Raw genomic sequence first — 15,809 nt, forward strand, 5'->3', positions numbered from 1 at the left:
CCTTGGAGTATGGAATGAAACAGGGCAAAGACTAATAGAGTTTTGCCAAAGGAACGCACTGGTCATAGCAAACACCCTCTTCCAACAACACAAGAGAAGACTCTACACATGGACATCACCAGATGGTCAACACTGAAATCAGATTGATTATATTCTTTGCAGCCAAAGAAGGAGAAGCTCTATACAGTCAGCAAAAACAAGACTGGGAGCTGATTGTGGCTCAGATCATGAACTCCTTATTGCCAAATTCAGACTTAAATTGAAGAAAGTAGGGAAAACCACTAGACCATTCAGGTATGACCTAAATCAAATCCCTTATGGCTATACAGTGGAAGTGAGAAGTAGATTTAAGGGACTAGATCTGATAGACAGAGAGCCTGATGAACTATGGACAGAGGTTCCTGACATTGTACAGGAGACAAGGATCAAGACCATCCCCATAGAAAAGAAATGCAAAAGGCAAAATGGTTGTCTGAGGAGGCCTTACAAACAGCTGTGAAATGAAGAGAAGCGAAAAGCAAAGGAGAAAATGAAAGATATTCCCATTTGAATGCATAGTTCCAGAGAATAGCCAGGAGAGATAAGAAACCTTTCCTCGGTGATCAATGCAAAGAAATAGAGGAAAACAACAGAATGGGAAAGACTAGAGATCTCTTCAAGAAAATTAGAGATACCAAGGGAACATTTCATGCAAAAATGGGCTCAATAAAGGACAGAAGTGGTATGAACCTAACAGAAGCAGAAGATATTAAGATGAGGTGGCAAGAATATACAGAAGAACTGTACAAAAAAGATCTTCATGAGCCAGATAATCACAAAGGTGTGATCACTCACCTAGAGCCAGACATCCTGGAATGTGAATTCAAGTGGGCCTTCGGAAGCATCACTATCAACAAAGCTAGTGGAGGTGATGGAATTCCAGTTGAGCTATTTCAAATCCTGAAAGATGATGCTGTGAAAGTGCTGCACTCAATAGGTCAGCAAATTTGGAAAATTCAGCAGTGGCCACAGGACTGGAAAAGGTCAGTTTTCATTCCAATCCCTAAGAAAGGCAATCCCAAAGAATGCTCAAACTACTGCACAATTGCACTCATCTCACACTAGTGAGGTAGTGTGAGTAAGGTAATGCCCAAAATTCTCCAAGCCAGGCTTCAGCAATATGTGAACCGAGAACTTCCAGATGTTCAAGCTGGTTCTAGCAAAGGCAGAGGAGCCAGAGATCAAATTGCCAGTGTTCGCTGGATCATTGAAAAAGCAAGAGAGTTCCATAAAAAACATCTATTTCTGCTTTATTGACTACACCAAAGCCTTCCACTGTGTGGATCACAATAAACTGTGGAAAATTCTGAAGGAGATGGGAATACCAGACCACCTAACCTGCCTCTTGAGAAACCTATATGCCGGTCTGGAGCAACAGTGAAAAGTTGTTGCTGAACGATAAGATGCGGGATTCTTGGCCTCCGGAGGAGACGAATTCAATCTGGGGCCAGAGACGAGGCTGGATCACTCAGAGCTTTTGTGTAATAAAGTTTTATTAAAGTATAAAGGAGATAGAGAAAGTTTCTGACATAGGCATCGGAAGGGGGCAAAAGAGTACCCCCCTGCTAGTCTTTAGCTGTATGTTATATAATCACTCACAGTCTGTTAATAAAATGAAAGGAATGTCATAAAATTTAGAATGGCACCAGATAATTCATCACTGGCCATAAAACGATTTACTTGAATCTTGTAGAAGGGCAGAATACCAACAAATAGTTCCGTTAACATAGATTAGGGGAACAATAACTGAGTAAGTAAGTTCGGCCTCAGCCGTTTGGCAGAACCAACTTGAAGATAGAGTCTGGGGTTCATTAACATAGCTTAAGACAACATTTACATACGAAAAAGAAATATATTGGTTAACTCAAGGTTTGAGAGTAGTTAGCTTTAGGTGAGACCAGGTGTCATGGCCACACAGCATGTTAAGAGAAACCTCCTTTTAAATTTGTATAGAGAAGGAGAAACATATCGCTGGTTTTTCCTCCTGCCGCTTAAAAGAGATAAAAATGTCTGGCACTTGCAGCCTCTTTCCTCCAGTTGGAGACCCTTGGCCTTCCTGCCTGTTACCCTCTCAACAGTTAGAACCGGACATGGAACAACAGACTGGTTCCAAATAGGAAAAGGAGTAGTCAAGGCTGTATCTTGTCACCCTGCTTATTTAACTTATATGCAGAGTACATCATGAGAAACGCTGGGCTGGAAGAAGCACATGCTGGAATCAAGATTGTCGAGAGAAATATCTATAACCTGAGATATGCAGATGACACCACCCTTATGGCAGAAAGTGAAGAGGAACTAAAAAGCCTCTTGATGAAAGTGAAAGAGGAGAGTGAAAAAGTTTGCTTAAAGTGTAACAGTCAGAAAACTAAGATCATGGCATCTGGTCCCATCACCTCATGGGAAATAGATGGGGAGACAGTGGAAGCAGTGTCAGACTTTATTTTTTGGGGCTCCAAAATCAATGCAGATGTTGACTGCAGCCATGAAATTAAAAGACACTTACTCCTTGGAAGGAAAGTTATGACCAACCTAGATATTATATTAAAAAGCAGAGACATTACTTTGCCAACAAAGATCCATCTGGTCAAGGCTATGGTTTTTCCAGTGGTCATGTATGGATGTGAGAGTTGGACTGTGAAGAAAGCTGAGCACCGAAAAATTGATGCTTTTGAACTATGGTGTTGGAGAAGATCCTTGAGAGTCCCTTGGACTGCAAGGAGATCCAACCAGTCCATCCTGAAGGAGATAAGTCCTGGGTGTTCATTGGAAGGATTGATGCTGAAGTTGAAACTCCAATACTTTGGCCACTTCATGCGAAGAGTTGACTCGTTGGAAACAACCCTGATGCTGGGAGGGACTGGGGCCAGGAGGAGAAGGGGACGACAGAGGATGAGATGGCTCTTTGGCATTACCGACTTGATGGGTGTGAGTTTGAGTGGACTCCCGGTGTTTGTGATGGACAGGTAGGCCTGGTGTGCTGTGATTCCTGGGATCGCAAAAAGTCGGACACGACTGAGCGACTGAACTGAACTGAGTAATTTTTCTGGAGCTGTTGTGGGCAGTGTGGGGTCAGTTCAATTTCAGATAGTTTTTGATCTGGCCTATAATTTTCAAGATATATATGCCCCTTCCAATGTAGTCAGTGTTAGCTACAGGATTTTAATCTGTTGCTCCTGTCACTTCTAAAGAGGTTCCCTTTGTTTATTTTAGCGTCTTCTGTTAGCTGGTTCTTCAGTGTCTAATTCCCCCCCTGACACATGTGGGTGAAGGCAGTCCTTTATTTAGGCTCACTTGTTCAGTCATGCTGTGGGTAGAGAGGAACACTGCAAACATATATCACTGGAGTGTGTGAGGAGTGCTTGCAGTGTGTCAGCTGCACTGGGTTTGCCCCCACTCATGGCATGTGCGCTGTCCCAGTCTACACTTCTCAGGATCTAGGTTGGTCTGCGGGGGAACTGTCTGAGGCGGGCCCTGGGTTGCATGCACTTCCTAGGTCTAAGCTGCTCAGGTTTAGGTTCTTGGGTACTCCACAAAGGCTTGAGTTTTGTGCCCTTTCCAGGTCTGAGCATCTCATTCGACCAGGTGCTTTGGTGAGCACAGCCTCCCCAGGTTGGGAGTGCATCTTATCACCTCCGTGGTCCCAGGGGCTCAGTTTCCTGGGTGGCAGCAGGCGTGCCCATCTCAGCTGTGCCTTGTGTCTCTTCTGGGGAGCTGATCTCTGTGACCCTCCCGGCGGATGTCAACTGTCCAGAATCCCAAGAAGTCTTGGTTAGCGACTGGGAGTCTGCTTACAGTTTGATAGAGGATGCCTCTTTGGGGCCAAGATTGTCCCTTTCTAGCTCTGGTTGCCCCCCGCCTGCCTCCCTGTCTCTGTCAGGGGATGGGCCGGTCCACAGCCAGCTAGCTTTCCTCTGGTATTCACTCAGTTCTTTGTTCTGTGAGCGTGTCTGACAATGCCTTAGTTTAGGGCTTTTTACAGGATAGTTTTTTCTCTCTCTCTCTCTTATTTCTCTCTCTCTCTCTCTCTGGCTATCCCACAGTTTGGGTTGCTATCTCACATTAGTTCCCTCAGATTGTCCTCAGGGCATTCAGGCCTGGTCCTTACCCTAAGCAATGCAGCCTGTGCCTCCCTGTTCAGCCCCCGGTTACTGGTGGGAGATGTGAGAGCTAGGAGTTGCGGTTAGGCATGTAACCTGTGAGTTTTATTTATTTATTTATTTTTCCTCCTGGTTATGTTGCCCTCTGAGATTCCAAAACTCCCCACAGACCCGCCAGTGAGAGTGTTTCCTGGTGTTTGGAAACTTCTCTTTTTTAAATTTTTTAAATTTTTATTTTTTTTCTTTATTTTTTTTCCCATTTATTTTTATTAGTTGGAGGCTAATTACTTTACAACATTGCAGTGGTTTTTGTCATACATTGACATGAATTAGCCATGGATTTACATGTATTCACCATCCCGGTCCCCCCTCCCACCTCCCTCTCCACCCGATCCCTCTGGGTCTTCCCAGTGCACCAGGCCCAAGCACTTGTCTCACGCATCCAACCTGGGCTGGTGATCTGTTTCACCCTAGATATACATGTTTCAATGCTGTTCTCTTGAAACATCCCACCCTCGCCTTCTCCCACAGAATCCACAAGTCTGTTCTATACATCTGAGTCTCTTTTTCTATTTTGCATATAGGGTTATCGTTACCATCTTTCTAAATTCCATATATATGTGTTAGTATACTGTAATGGTCTTTATCTTTCTGGCTTACTTCGCTCTGTATAATGGGCTCCAGTTTCATCCATCTCATTAGAAGTGATTCAAATGAATTCTTTTTAATGGCTGAGTAATACTCCATGGTGTATATGTACCACAGCTTCCTCATCTATTCGTCTCCTGATGGGCATCTACGTTGCTTCCATGACCTGGCTATTAGAAACTGTGCTGTGATGAACATTGGGGTGCACGTGTCTCTTTCAGATCTGGTTTCCTCAGTGTGTATGCCTAGAAGTGGTATTGCTGGGTCATATGGCAGTTCTATTTCCAGCTTTTTAAGGAATCTCCACACTGTTTTCCATAGTGGCTGTACTAATTTGCATTCCCACCAACAGTGTAAGAGGGTTACCTTTTCTCCACACCCTCTCCAGCATTGACTGCTTGTAGACTTTTGGATAGCAGCCATCCTGACTGGCGTGTAATGGTACCTCATTGTGGTTTTGATTTGCAATTCTCTGATAATGAGTGATGTTGAGCATCTTTTCATGTGTTTTTTTGCCATCTGTATGTCTTCCTTGGAGAAATGTCTGTTTAGTTCTTTGGCCCATTTTTTGATTGGGTCATTTATTTTTCTGGAGTTGAGCTGGAGGATTGCTTGTATATTTTTGAGATTAATCCTTTGTCTGTTGCTTCATTTGCTATTATTTCCTCCCAATCTGAGGGCTGTCTTTTCACCTTGCTTATGGTTTCCTTTGTTGTGCAAAAGCTTTTAAGTTTCATTAGGTCCCATTTGTTTATTTTTGCTTTTGTTTCTAATATTCTGGGATGTGGGTCATAGAGGATCCTGCTGTGATTTATGTCGGAGAGTGTTTTGCCTATGTTCTCCTCTAGGAGTTTTATAGTTTCTGGTCTTACATTTAGATCTTTAATCCATTTTGAGCTTATTTTTGTATATGGTGTTAGAAAGTGTTCTAGTTTCATTCTTTTACAGGTGGTTGACCAGTTTTCCCAACACCACTTCTTAAAGAGGTTGTCTTTTTTCCATTGTATATCCTTGCCTCCTTTGTTGAAGATACGGTGACCATAGGTTCGTGGATTTATCTCTGGGCTTTCTATTCTGTTCCATTGATCTATATTTCTGTCTTTGTGCCAGTACCATACTGTCTTGATGACTGTGGCTTTGTAGTATAGTCTGAAGTCAGCCAAGTTGATTCCTCCAGTTCCATTCTTCTTTCTCAAGGTTACTTTGGCTATTCAAGGTTTTTTGTATTTCCATACAAATTGTGAAATTATTTGTTCTAGTTCTGTGAAAAATACTGTTGGTAGTTTGATATGGATTGCATTGAATCTATAGATTGCTTTGGGTAGTATAACCATTTTGACCATATTGATTCTTCCAATCCATGAACACGGTATATTTCTCCATCTGTTTGTGTTCTTTTTGATTTCTTTCATCAGTAAAACTTCTCCTCTTTTAAGACTCCATTCCCTGGACGGATCCCCACCCCTATCTCGTTTGTCTTTCTTTTAATCTTTTATATTTCGTCCTACCTCCTTTCAAAGACAATGGGCTGCTTTTCTGGGTGCCTGGTGTCCTCTGCCAGCATTCAGAAGTCATTTTGTGGAATTTGCTCAGCGTTCAAATATTCTTTCAATGAATTTGTGGGGGAGAAAGTGGTCTCCCCATCCTATTCCTCTACCATCTTAGGACCTCCCCCCCATCATTTCAGTTTTAACCTGTTTGTGTTTTGGGATCTAGAGTTTCTTATAGACAGCATGTAGCTAGACCATCCTATTAAATCCATTTTTCAAAATATGCCTTTTAGTTGAAGTTACATTTGAGGCAATTACTAATAAGTAGGAGCGTTATTTGGTATTTGTTTTGATATGATGTACCGTTTCTGTCCTTCATCTCTCCCATTACTGCAATCATTTGTATTTAGTTTTTTTTTTTTTTCTGTAGCTTATTGTAGGGAGTTTCGATTCCCTTCTTATTTCTCTTTGTGTATATTTTAAAGATATTTTCTTTGTGGTTATCATAGAAATTGCAATTAATATTATAAATTATAATATTGTATTTCTAATTGATACAACCTTGTCTAAAACAATATGTAAAAATTTTACTTATACATATTTTTCCAAAAAAACTTTTCTTTTTATCACAAATCCATCTTTATACATTATGTAACCAATAATGCAGATTTATTATTTTTATGCATTATCTTTTCATTCATATAGGAATTAAAAAAAGAGTTACAAACAAAATTAAAACTGGCATTTATATTTATTTGTGTAGTTACCAATTCTTTAATTCTATGCATCTTTTTATGTCTTTGAATTATTGTTTAGTGTCCTTTCATTTTATCTTAAATGCACTTCTTTAAAATTTCTTGTGTGGTAGCTCTACTTGGTCTAGTGGTAACAAATGCCCTCAGCATTTGTTTATCTGGCAAAGGTGTTTTCATTTTTATAATTTTCTGGCTTCTTTTAATTTTTTTTTAATTGAGATATAGTTAATGAACAAAAACTGTATAAGCTACAGGTGTAGAATATAGTGATTCCCAATTTTAAAGGTTATACTGCATTTATAGGTATTATGAAATATTGGTTATATTTCTCATTATACAATTTATCTTTGTACTTTATTTTATACATAACAGTCTGTACTTTTTAATCCCCTACTCCAAAAATTCCCCTCTCATTTTCCCTATCCCCACTGGTAACCACTAATTTGTTCTCTATCCATAAGTCTGTTTCTGTTTTGTTATGTTCATTGGTTTGTTTTGTTTTTGTGATACTCCATATATAAGTGATGTCATACAGTATCTGTCTTTCTTTGTCTGACATTTCATTTAGCATAATGTGCTCTAAATCCACCCATGGTGTTTGTTGCAAATGGAAAAATTCCATTATTTTTATGGCTGAGTAATGAAAAGTGAAAGTGAAAGTTGCTCAGCCATGTCCAACACTTTGCAACCCCATGGACTATACAGTGCACGGAATTCTCCAGGCCAGAATACTGGAGTGGGTAGCCTTTCCCTTCTCCAGGGGATATTCCCAATCCAGGGAACAAACCCAGGTCTACCACATTGCATGAGGATCTTTTATCATCTGAACCACTAGGGAAGCCCAAGAATACTGGAGTGGGTAGCCTATCTCTTCTCCAGTGCACCTTCCCAACCCAGGAACCTTGACCCTAGAATCGAACTGGGGTCTCCTGCATTCCTTCACTGCAGGTGGATTCTTTACCAGCTGAGCTATGGAGAAAGTCTGTGACTGAGTAATAGTTATATATATATATAACCATCTCATCCTCTGCCACCCCCTTCTCCTTTTGCCTTCAATCTTTCCCAGCATCAGGGTCTTTTCCAATGAGTTGGCTCTTCACATCAGGTAACCAATCTATTGAGGCTTCAACTTCAGCAAATAGTCCTTCAAATGTATATTCAGGACTGATTTGATTTAGGATTGACTGATTTGAACTCATTGCAGCCCAAGGGACTCTCAAGAGTCTTCTCTTGCACCATGATTTAAAAGTGTCAGTTCTCCAGCAGTCAGACTTCTTTGGGGTTCAGCTCTCACATCCATACGTGAATACTGGAAAAAACATAGCTTTGACTATATGGACGTTTGTTGGCAAAGTGATGTCTCTGCTTTTCAATATACTGTCTAGGTTTGTAATAGCTTTCCTTCCAAAGAGCAAGTGTCTTTGAATTGCATGGCTGGAGTCACCATCCACAGTGATTTTGGAGCCCAAGAAAATAAAATCTGTCCCTGCTTACACTTTTTCCTCTTCCGTTTGCCATGAAGTGGTGGGACCGGATGCCATAATCTTAATTTTTATTGTGGAGTTTCAAGTCAACTTTTTCAGTCTCCACTTTCACCCTCATCAAGAGGCTCTTTAGTTCCTCTTCACTTTCTGCCATTAGAGTGGTATCATCTGTATATCTGAGGTTGTTGGTATTTCTTTGGCAATTTTGATTCCAGCTTGTGATTCATCCAGCCCAGCATTTTGCACGATATATTCTGCATATAGGGCTTCCCTAGGTGGCACAGTGGTAAAGAATCTAGCTGCCAATGCAGGAGATGCAAGAGACATGGATACAATCCCTGGGTCGGAAAGATTCCTTTTAGTAGACAATGGCAGCCCACTCTAGTATTCTTTTTTTTTTTTTTTTTTTTTTTTTTTAGTTGAAGGCTAATTACTTTACAATATTGTAGTGATTTTTGTCATACATTGACATGAATCAGCTATGTATTTACATGTATTCCCCATCCCGATCCCCCCTCCCCCCTCCCTCTCTACCCGATCCCTCTGGGTCCACTCTAGTATTCTTAACTGGAAAATTCCATGGAGAGAGGAGCCTGGTGGGCTACAGTCCAGGGAGTTGCAAAAAGTCGGACATGACTGAGCGACCGAGCACACACACACACTACTTATAAGTTAAATAAGCAGGGTGACAATATACAGCCTTGTACTTTTTCCAATTTTGAATCACTCAGTTTTCCATGTCCAATTCTAACTGTTGTTTGTTGATCCTTATATAGGTTTCTCAGGAGACAGGTAAGGTGTAGTTCATCGTGATCTACACAGTCAAAGGGTTATATGTTAGTTCCCTTTTTAGTTTCTGTAGGAAGCTCCATGCTATTTTCCATAGCGGCAGCACCAGTTAAAAATTAACAATGTATGAGAGTTCCCTGTCCCCACATCCTCACCAAAAATTTTGTGGTCTTTTTGGTGACAGCCAGTCTGACAATGTGAGGTAGTATCTCATTTTGGTTTTACTTCCATTTCTCTTATAATTCATGATGTTGAGCCTCTTTTCATGTGCTTGTTGTCCATCTGTATGGCTTCTTTGGAAAATGTCTATTTAGATCTTCTGCCTGGGTTTTGATTGAGTTGTTTGTTATTGCTATTTTTTTTAAGTTGACTTGTATGAGCTGTTTACATATTTTGGACATTAATACATTATTGGTCGTATCATTAATAAATATTTTCTCCTATTCAGTAAATTTTCTTTTCATTTTATCAATGGCTTCCTTTGCTGGGCAAAAGATTTTAAGTTTAATTAAGTCTCCTTTGTTTATTTCTGGTTTCATTTCTTTAGTTTTAGATAGGTAGATCCAAAAAAATTACTATGTTTTATGTCAAAGAGTGTTCTGTATATGTTTGCTTCTAGGAGTTTTATGGTTTCTGATATGATGTTTATGTCTTTAATGCATTTGAGTTTATTTTTGTATATAGTATGAGAAATGTTCTAATTTCATTCTTTTACATGTAGCTGTCCAGTTTTCACAATACCCCTTATTGAAGAGTCTGTCTTTTTTTTCTTCATTGTATAATTTGCTTCCTTTGTTGTAGATCAATTGACTATAAGTGTATGGGCTTATTTTGGGCTGTCTGTTCTGTTGATGCATGTGTCTTTTTTTGTGCCAGTACTATAATGTTTTGATTACTAAAGCTTTATATTTTTAGTCTGAAGTCAGAGAGTGTGATTCCTCCAGCTGTTTCTCTTTCTCAAAATTGTTTCAGCTATTTGGGGCCTTTTCCCCAAATAGATGTTTTAGAATTTTTTTATTCTAGTTCTATGAAAATTGCCTGTCATATTTTGCTAGGGATTGCATTGAATCAGTAGATTGCCTTTAGTAGTATGATAATTTTAACAATATTAATTCTTCCAATCACTGAACAGTATAATCTTTCTTTTTCTTTTTTCTTTTTTTAAAACATGGAACGCTTCATGAATTTGCGTGTCATCCTTGTGCGGGGGCCATGCTAATCTTCTCTGTATCATTCCAATTTTAGTATATGTGCTGCCGAAGCAAGCACTGAACAGTATAATTTTTTTATGTTTGTCCTTGACATTGTTTGACTTTCTAAATACACTAGTATACATGGGTACATTTGAATGCCCTAATTCCCCAAAGAAACTCATTCTTCAGGTATTCCTCCCAAGCTTTAGGCAATGTATTCTATGTCTTAATTATAATTTTTGCCCCAGGTGACTGTTGGTTAATTCACCTTGCAAAGTTTTGAAGCAGTGCTCACTGCTTTTCTATCCTGAGTGAGTTCTGAGTTTAAAACTTTTAAAAAATATATGCCATATGCTATCACATTTTCTTGTGTTTTATTTCATTTTTCAGAAATGCTGGTATCATACGACTATGACAATTTCATTGTGTAGCCACTTGCCTTTTCAAACTATCAGCATTGCAGAATTTATAAAAGTTATTTGGGACTTTGGAGTGACTCTTGCTTTATTCTACTAGCTTTCTCATTTACACTGTGAATTTAGGGGCATCCCTGTGTTCACCCTCTAATAGTATAATGGGAAACCTCTTCCTCTTTTGACTTTACTCATGTCCCTAGAAGTTTTTATTCTCTTTTGTCTTAATTTTGGGAAATTGCACATGGGGCACAATATGAGTTTCCTTTGACTTCCATAACAAATTACCACAAAATGAGTGGCTTAAAATAGCAGATGTTTAAGTTCTCACAACCCTGAGGTCAAAAGTTTGAAATAAACATGTTAGTAGGTCTGCATTCCCTCTGGAGTCTCTTGGGGAGAAACCATTATTTGCCTCTTCAGCTTCAATTGTTTCCAGACATTCTTTGGCAAGAGGTCATATCACTCCAGTCTCTATCTCAGAGGTCATGGTGCCTTCTCTTCTTTCTATAATATCACTCTAATAAGGATTATTGTCATTACATTTAGGACCCAAATGGATAATTCAGGGTGATTTCCTCATCTTAAGATTCCTACATTTGCAAAGACCCCTTTTCCAAATAAGCTAGTATTAATAAATTCTAAGGATTAGGAGGCATACATATCTTTACAGAGGCTACCATTCAATCTATTACAGGGAATTTTGAAGGGGAGATGAGAAAAATGCCTTCTCAGTGGCTGACTGTCAGGGTGTTGCATCTGCAAAGTCAGTAAACTTTTTACACTCCCCAGATTAATAGTCATTTGGGCAGCTCAAGTTAATATTGTTATGCTGAATGTCAATCCTCCTGAGTTTTCTTATTCTCTGCCTGAAAGATGGGGGAATAAGGGGTTAAAGGGGGCAAAATGTTTGCATATGATAGGCATTTTCTCTGTTTTAAAGGAAAAACTGATTTTAAATTGTCGATGATATATCTATCTTCCTCTATTCTCTGATCACCAGGTTCATAAAAGTCTCCCATCATCCATTTCATGAACTTGAAGGTTTCTATAATATGCTGGCTCACCCTCAACCACCTTTGATCCTCTCTTAGAGTGGAATGTGAGACTGAATATACAAATAGACAAAGGCCAGTTCTTATATGAAAACAGAACTCAAACCAATAACCTGCAACAGCTAACTCAGGAAGCCAAACCACAACCTTTGTAGTAAACTGCGCAGGAAACCAAACAACCTCCTGTAGCAATAAGTTCAAAACAGCCAGAACACGATCAACAGCTGCCAGCTTCCCTAATTTTTGGTTCTGCTTACAAGTTTGAACTAAGTGACGGAAACAAAATATGCTTCCCTAACAGATTAAACTTAATATGCCCTGCTTCTAGTTAGTCTGCTTTCAGCTTCCCCTTGCCAATAGTTTCCAATCAGGTCATATGTGAAGCCTTCATTTTTTCCATTATAAAGATTTCCTACTCCTTTGCCTGCCTTTGAGGTTTTGAAAAATGTAAGTGATGGTGACTACTTATTATAGCAATATTTGATTAAATAAGCTTTAATTGTTTTCACTTGGTTGGTCTTTGTTTATTCCCATAAGAGGCATGGGAAAGTTTGGGATGTTATTTCACTCACTGTAATAGAGGATTAAGGCTTTATCAGGCTGCTCTCAGCCCCATTATCCTAGACCCTTGCTTAAGAATTTCAGTTTCTCAGTTGTGATGCAATGAGAGGCTCTGGCTTGACTTTAGAAACAAGAGGTACCACTCTTTTCTGTTTTCTGGATCCCCTAAACCTAGGTGGTATTTTTAAGGACTCTATTTCCCATCTCTCTGTGCATTTTGACTATAAGGAGGGCCAATATGTGAGACTTCTTTTATAGGGACACACACCACAGACTCACTTTTTGCTGTTTTCTCTCCTTTTAGATCCTTTTCTTCTCCATTAAAACAGGGCCTTTTACCTCACCTATGTAATGGGTCAAAAATCTAGATTTATCATTTATTAACTCTGTAGCTTTTTGAAAATTTCTACTTGGCAATTCATTTTCCTTATTCATAAAATAAGTATGATTATAGCACCTATCTCACAGGGTTGTAAACACTGTATATAGGTAAACTCATATACAGCACTGTAAAACGGTGTCTGGAACATAGTGAACACTGAAGAAGTACTTACAATTTTCTTTCAAAGGAGACAATAGTTCTAAACTGTTACTAGTGCTGTGATAAAAATAGGTATTAGGTACCATGTAAGTTTAAGGAAAAATGGTGTTTCATCCTGTTAGGATGAAAGAGGTCACAAAAGGCTTTTAGAGGAATTTTCCTTAAAATTTCAGTAATTATTTGTCAAGCAGATGGTGAGACAATATGGGCTTGCAAGTGTGTAAAAAAAGGCAAGATAATGCCTGATAAACTGATACATCTAGGAAACTACAAATAGGTAAGGAGGGTTAATGGGGAAGATTATTGGATGTAACTAAAAAGTGTGAAAAGAATGATCTACAGACGTTTGCTTCACAGAATGAATATGGGGTTTAGATTTTAACCAATAGATAAACACTTCTCAAAAATTAGTACATAACCTGAAGCTGCTCATGTAAAATTCAAATATCTTTGCTCAGTTTTAGAGGTCTGGGGAAAGGTCCAGGAATCCACATATTTAATAAATTATGCAGATGATTCTGAGGACTGTGGTTTTCTTATACTACACTGTGAGAGACATTTTGCTGCAGCTACATATGCTTGATTAAACTTATGTTTTGAAAGATCTAATTCTATTGTTCACAACTCGAGGTGCATATTAAAGTCATTAAAAATGGTATCCAGTTTTTAAAATTACTCAGGTTATTCCAAGATTCAGTCAAGGTTGAAGAGTCTTGATTTAGCAGCAATGCAAAGGGCAAATATTAGAATAGTAAAACTGGGAGGGGGGATCGGGATGGGGAACTCATGTAAATCCATGGCTGATTCATGTCAATGTATGGCAAAAACCACTACAATATTGTAAAAAAAACAAAACAAAACAAAACAAAAAAAACAACAAGAAAAAACTAGATATCTAGAATAGTAAAACTGGAAGCAAGCAGTTAAAATATTTGCAAGAATGATGAGGACAGGAACAAGGGCAATAGCTGAAGAGCTGGAGGAGTAGCTGAGATATTAAGACTAGCACATCTAGAGTTTGGTAATTGATTGCATACAGAAGTGAGGGAGTGGGTGATATTAACAGTGACTCTCAGGATTTAGAGTTATGGTTTGAGTGAAGGGAGGTGTCATTCAACAAGATAGAAACCACAGGAGAAGAAACAGATTTTGAGGAAGACTTCCATTTTATAGCAGAGGTGGAGGGATGACCTAACATTTTTGTTATTCTTTGGTATTGGTTACCAGAGTTTAGTATACCAAAAAAAAAAAAAAAAAAAAGTCACCTGGGGGGTTTGTTAAAAATACAAATTCTTATTTCCTCCCTATTTTCATCTGGGAGGATTTGAAATGGAGCCCAGTGATTTTTTCACTTTTATTCTCTTGAACAGCCCCAGTACAGTATGTAGGCCTTTGTTAAATGCATTGAGAAATGTTTACTAAAAGTAAATTAAAAATTGCACTAAAAGTCTATTTCATGACTATGAATTGACAGCTACTAATGATTTAAAAGAAGAGTCTGGTGATATTAAACAATATTCTTATTTTTATACAGTTCTGTATTAATAAAATGTTTACAGTGTAATAAAGAGATTTAAATGCATAATGGAAATAAAATGTCCCATATGTTAGTGATTACAACTTAGTCTAGGTAGTGATTAACTTTAATGAAAGTTTAACTCCATTAAAATTAAAAGCAACTGATGTATATGGGAGTATATGTAGATCCACCTTGCTAAATATATTTTGTGTTATTGCTGACCATTCATTCTATCTTCAAAAATTTCAGAATTGCTTTGCTCTCCTTTGCCTTGTGAATCATTTCAAAATCCTAAAAAAAAAAATTAACTTATTATATCAATACTGATAATTTCCATTATGAAGTTGTTAAACAAGTATCTAGGTAAGTTTGCTAATTATCTTACCTAGGCCTTTACAAACTTCTGCCAGCTAAGTTAGAGAAAAAAAATCCTCAGAGGGTCAGTCATTTCATACTGTAATGTATGATGAAAAATACCAGATAAGTATCCCAAAACATGCTGCATGACAAAATTTCCTCTTATGATGTTTTCATAATAAAATACAGGTTTCATTATCTCCAGGGACATAATTAAGTCATTCCAAAAATGGATATACCTGCACTTCTTACCCCATGAATATTTTATTTCCTCATGTAAATGACCTTAAAATATGAAGCCAAAATAAAACAAACATGGACATTTATTCTTACTCCACAATGTTCTCGGTCATTGAATATCTGAGTTGGTAGAGCCTTAAGGGTGGAAATCTTCATCCTCATTTTTTGAAGTACTTTCAAACTGACAGAAATGTCTACTAATACATACTTTATTTTGTAAGTATATAAAATTCTGGTCACTTCCTCCTGTTTCTGCTTCATCTAGATAGACAAAGATATAGAAAGAAAGAGATAAACTGATCTCAATGTTTTACTCTCCCTGTCCATTATGCTATAGAAAAGGAACAACTTTTAATGGTATAAAATTATTGAGGCACTCCAACGTAAAAACAGACTTAAAGAATACAATATGTAACCATTTGACCTAAATTCACAGAGAAAGAGAAATTAAGCAAAATGAAAAGACAGAGGAACTACTCTAAATTGGAAGCAAGATAAAATACTGAAAAAATAAATAATGAAACCAAAATAAAGAATTTACCAGATAGAACATTCAGAATATTGATAATAAAAGTGTTAAATCAATTAGGAAAAAGAATTGATCCAAACACTGAATATTTAAACAAGG

At 38.1% G+C, this 15,809-nt stretch overlaps 1 non-coding gene across 1 annotated transcript; it reads right to left on the reverse strand.

Annotated features, from left to right (window-relative positions):
• Positions 1-10,464: 10,464 nt before the first annotated feature.
• On the reverse strand, positions 10,465-10,571 carry LOC139033218 (U6 spliceosomal RNA). Its single transcript, XR_011485841.1, has one exon. It is a non-coding gene; the product is annotated as a U6 spliceosomal RNA (small nuclear RNA).
• Positions 10,572-15,809: the final 5,238 nt, after the last annotated feature.

The sequence above is a fragment of the Odocoileus virginianus genome, chromosome X, assembly GCF_023699985.2.
Source record: "Odocoileus virginianus isolate 20LAN1187 ecotype Illinois chromosome X, Ovbor_1.2, whole genome shotgun sequence".
NCBI lineage: Eukaryota > Metazoa > Chordata > Mammalia > Artiodactyla > Cervidae > Odocoileus > Odocoileus virginianus.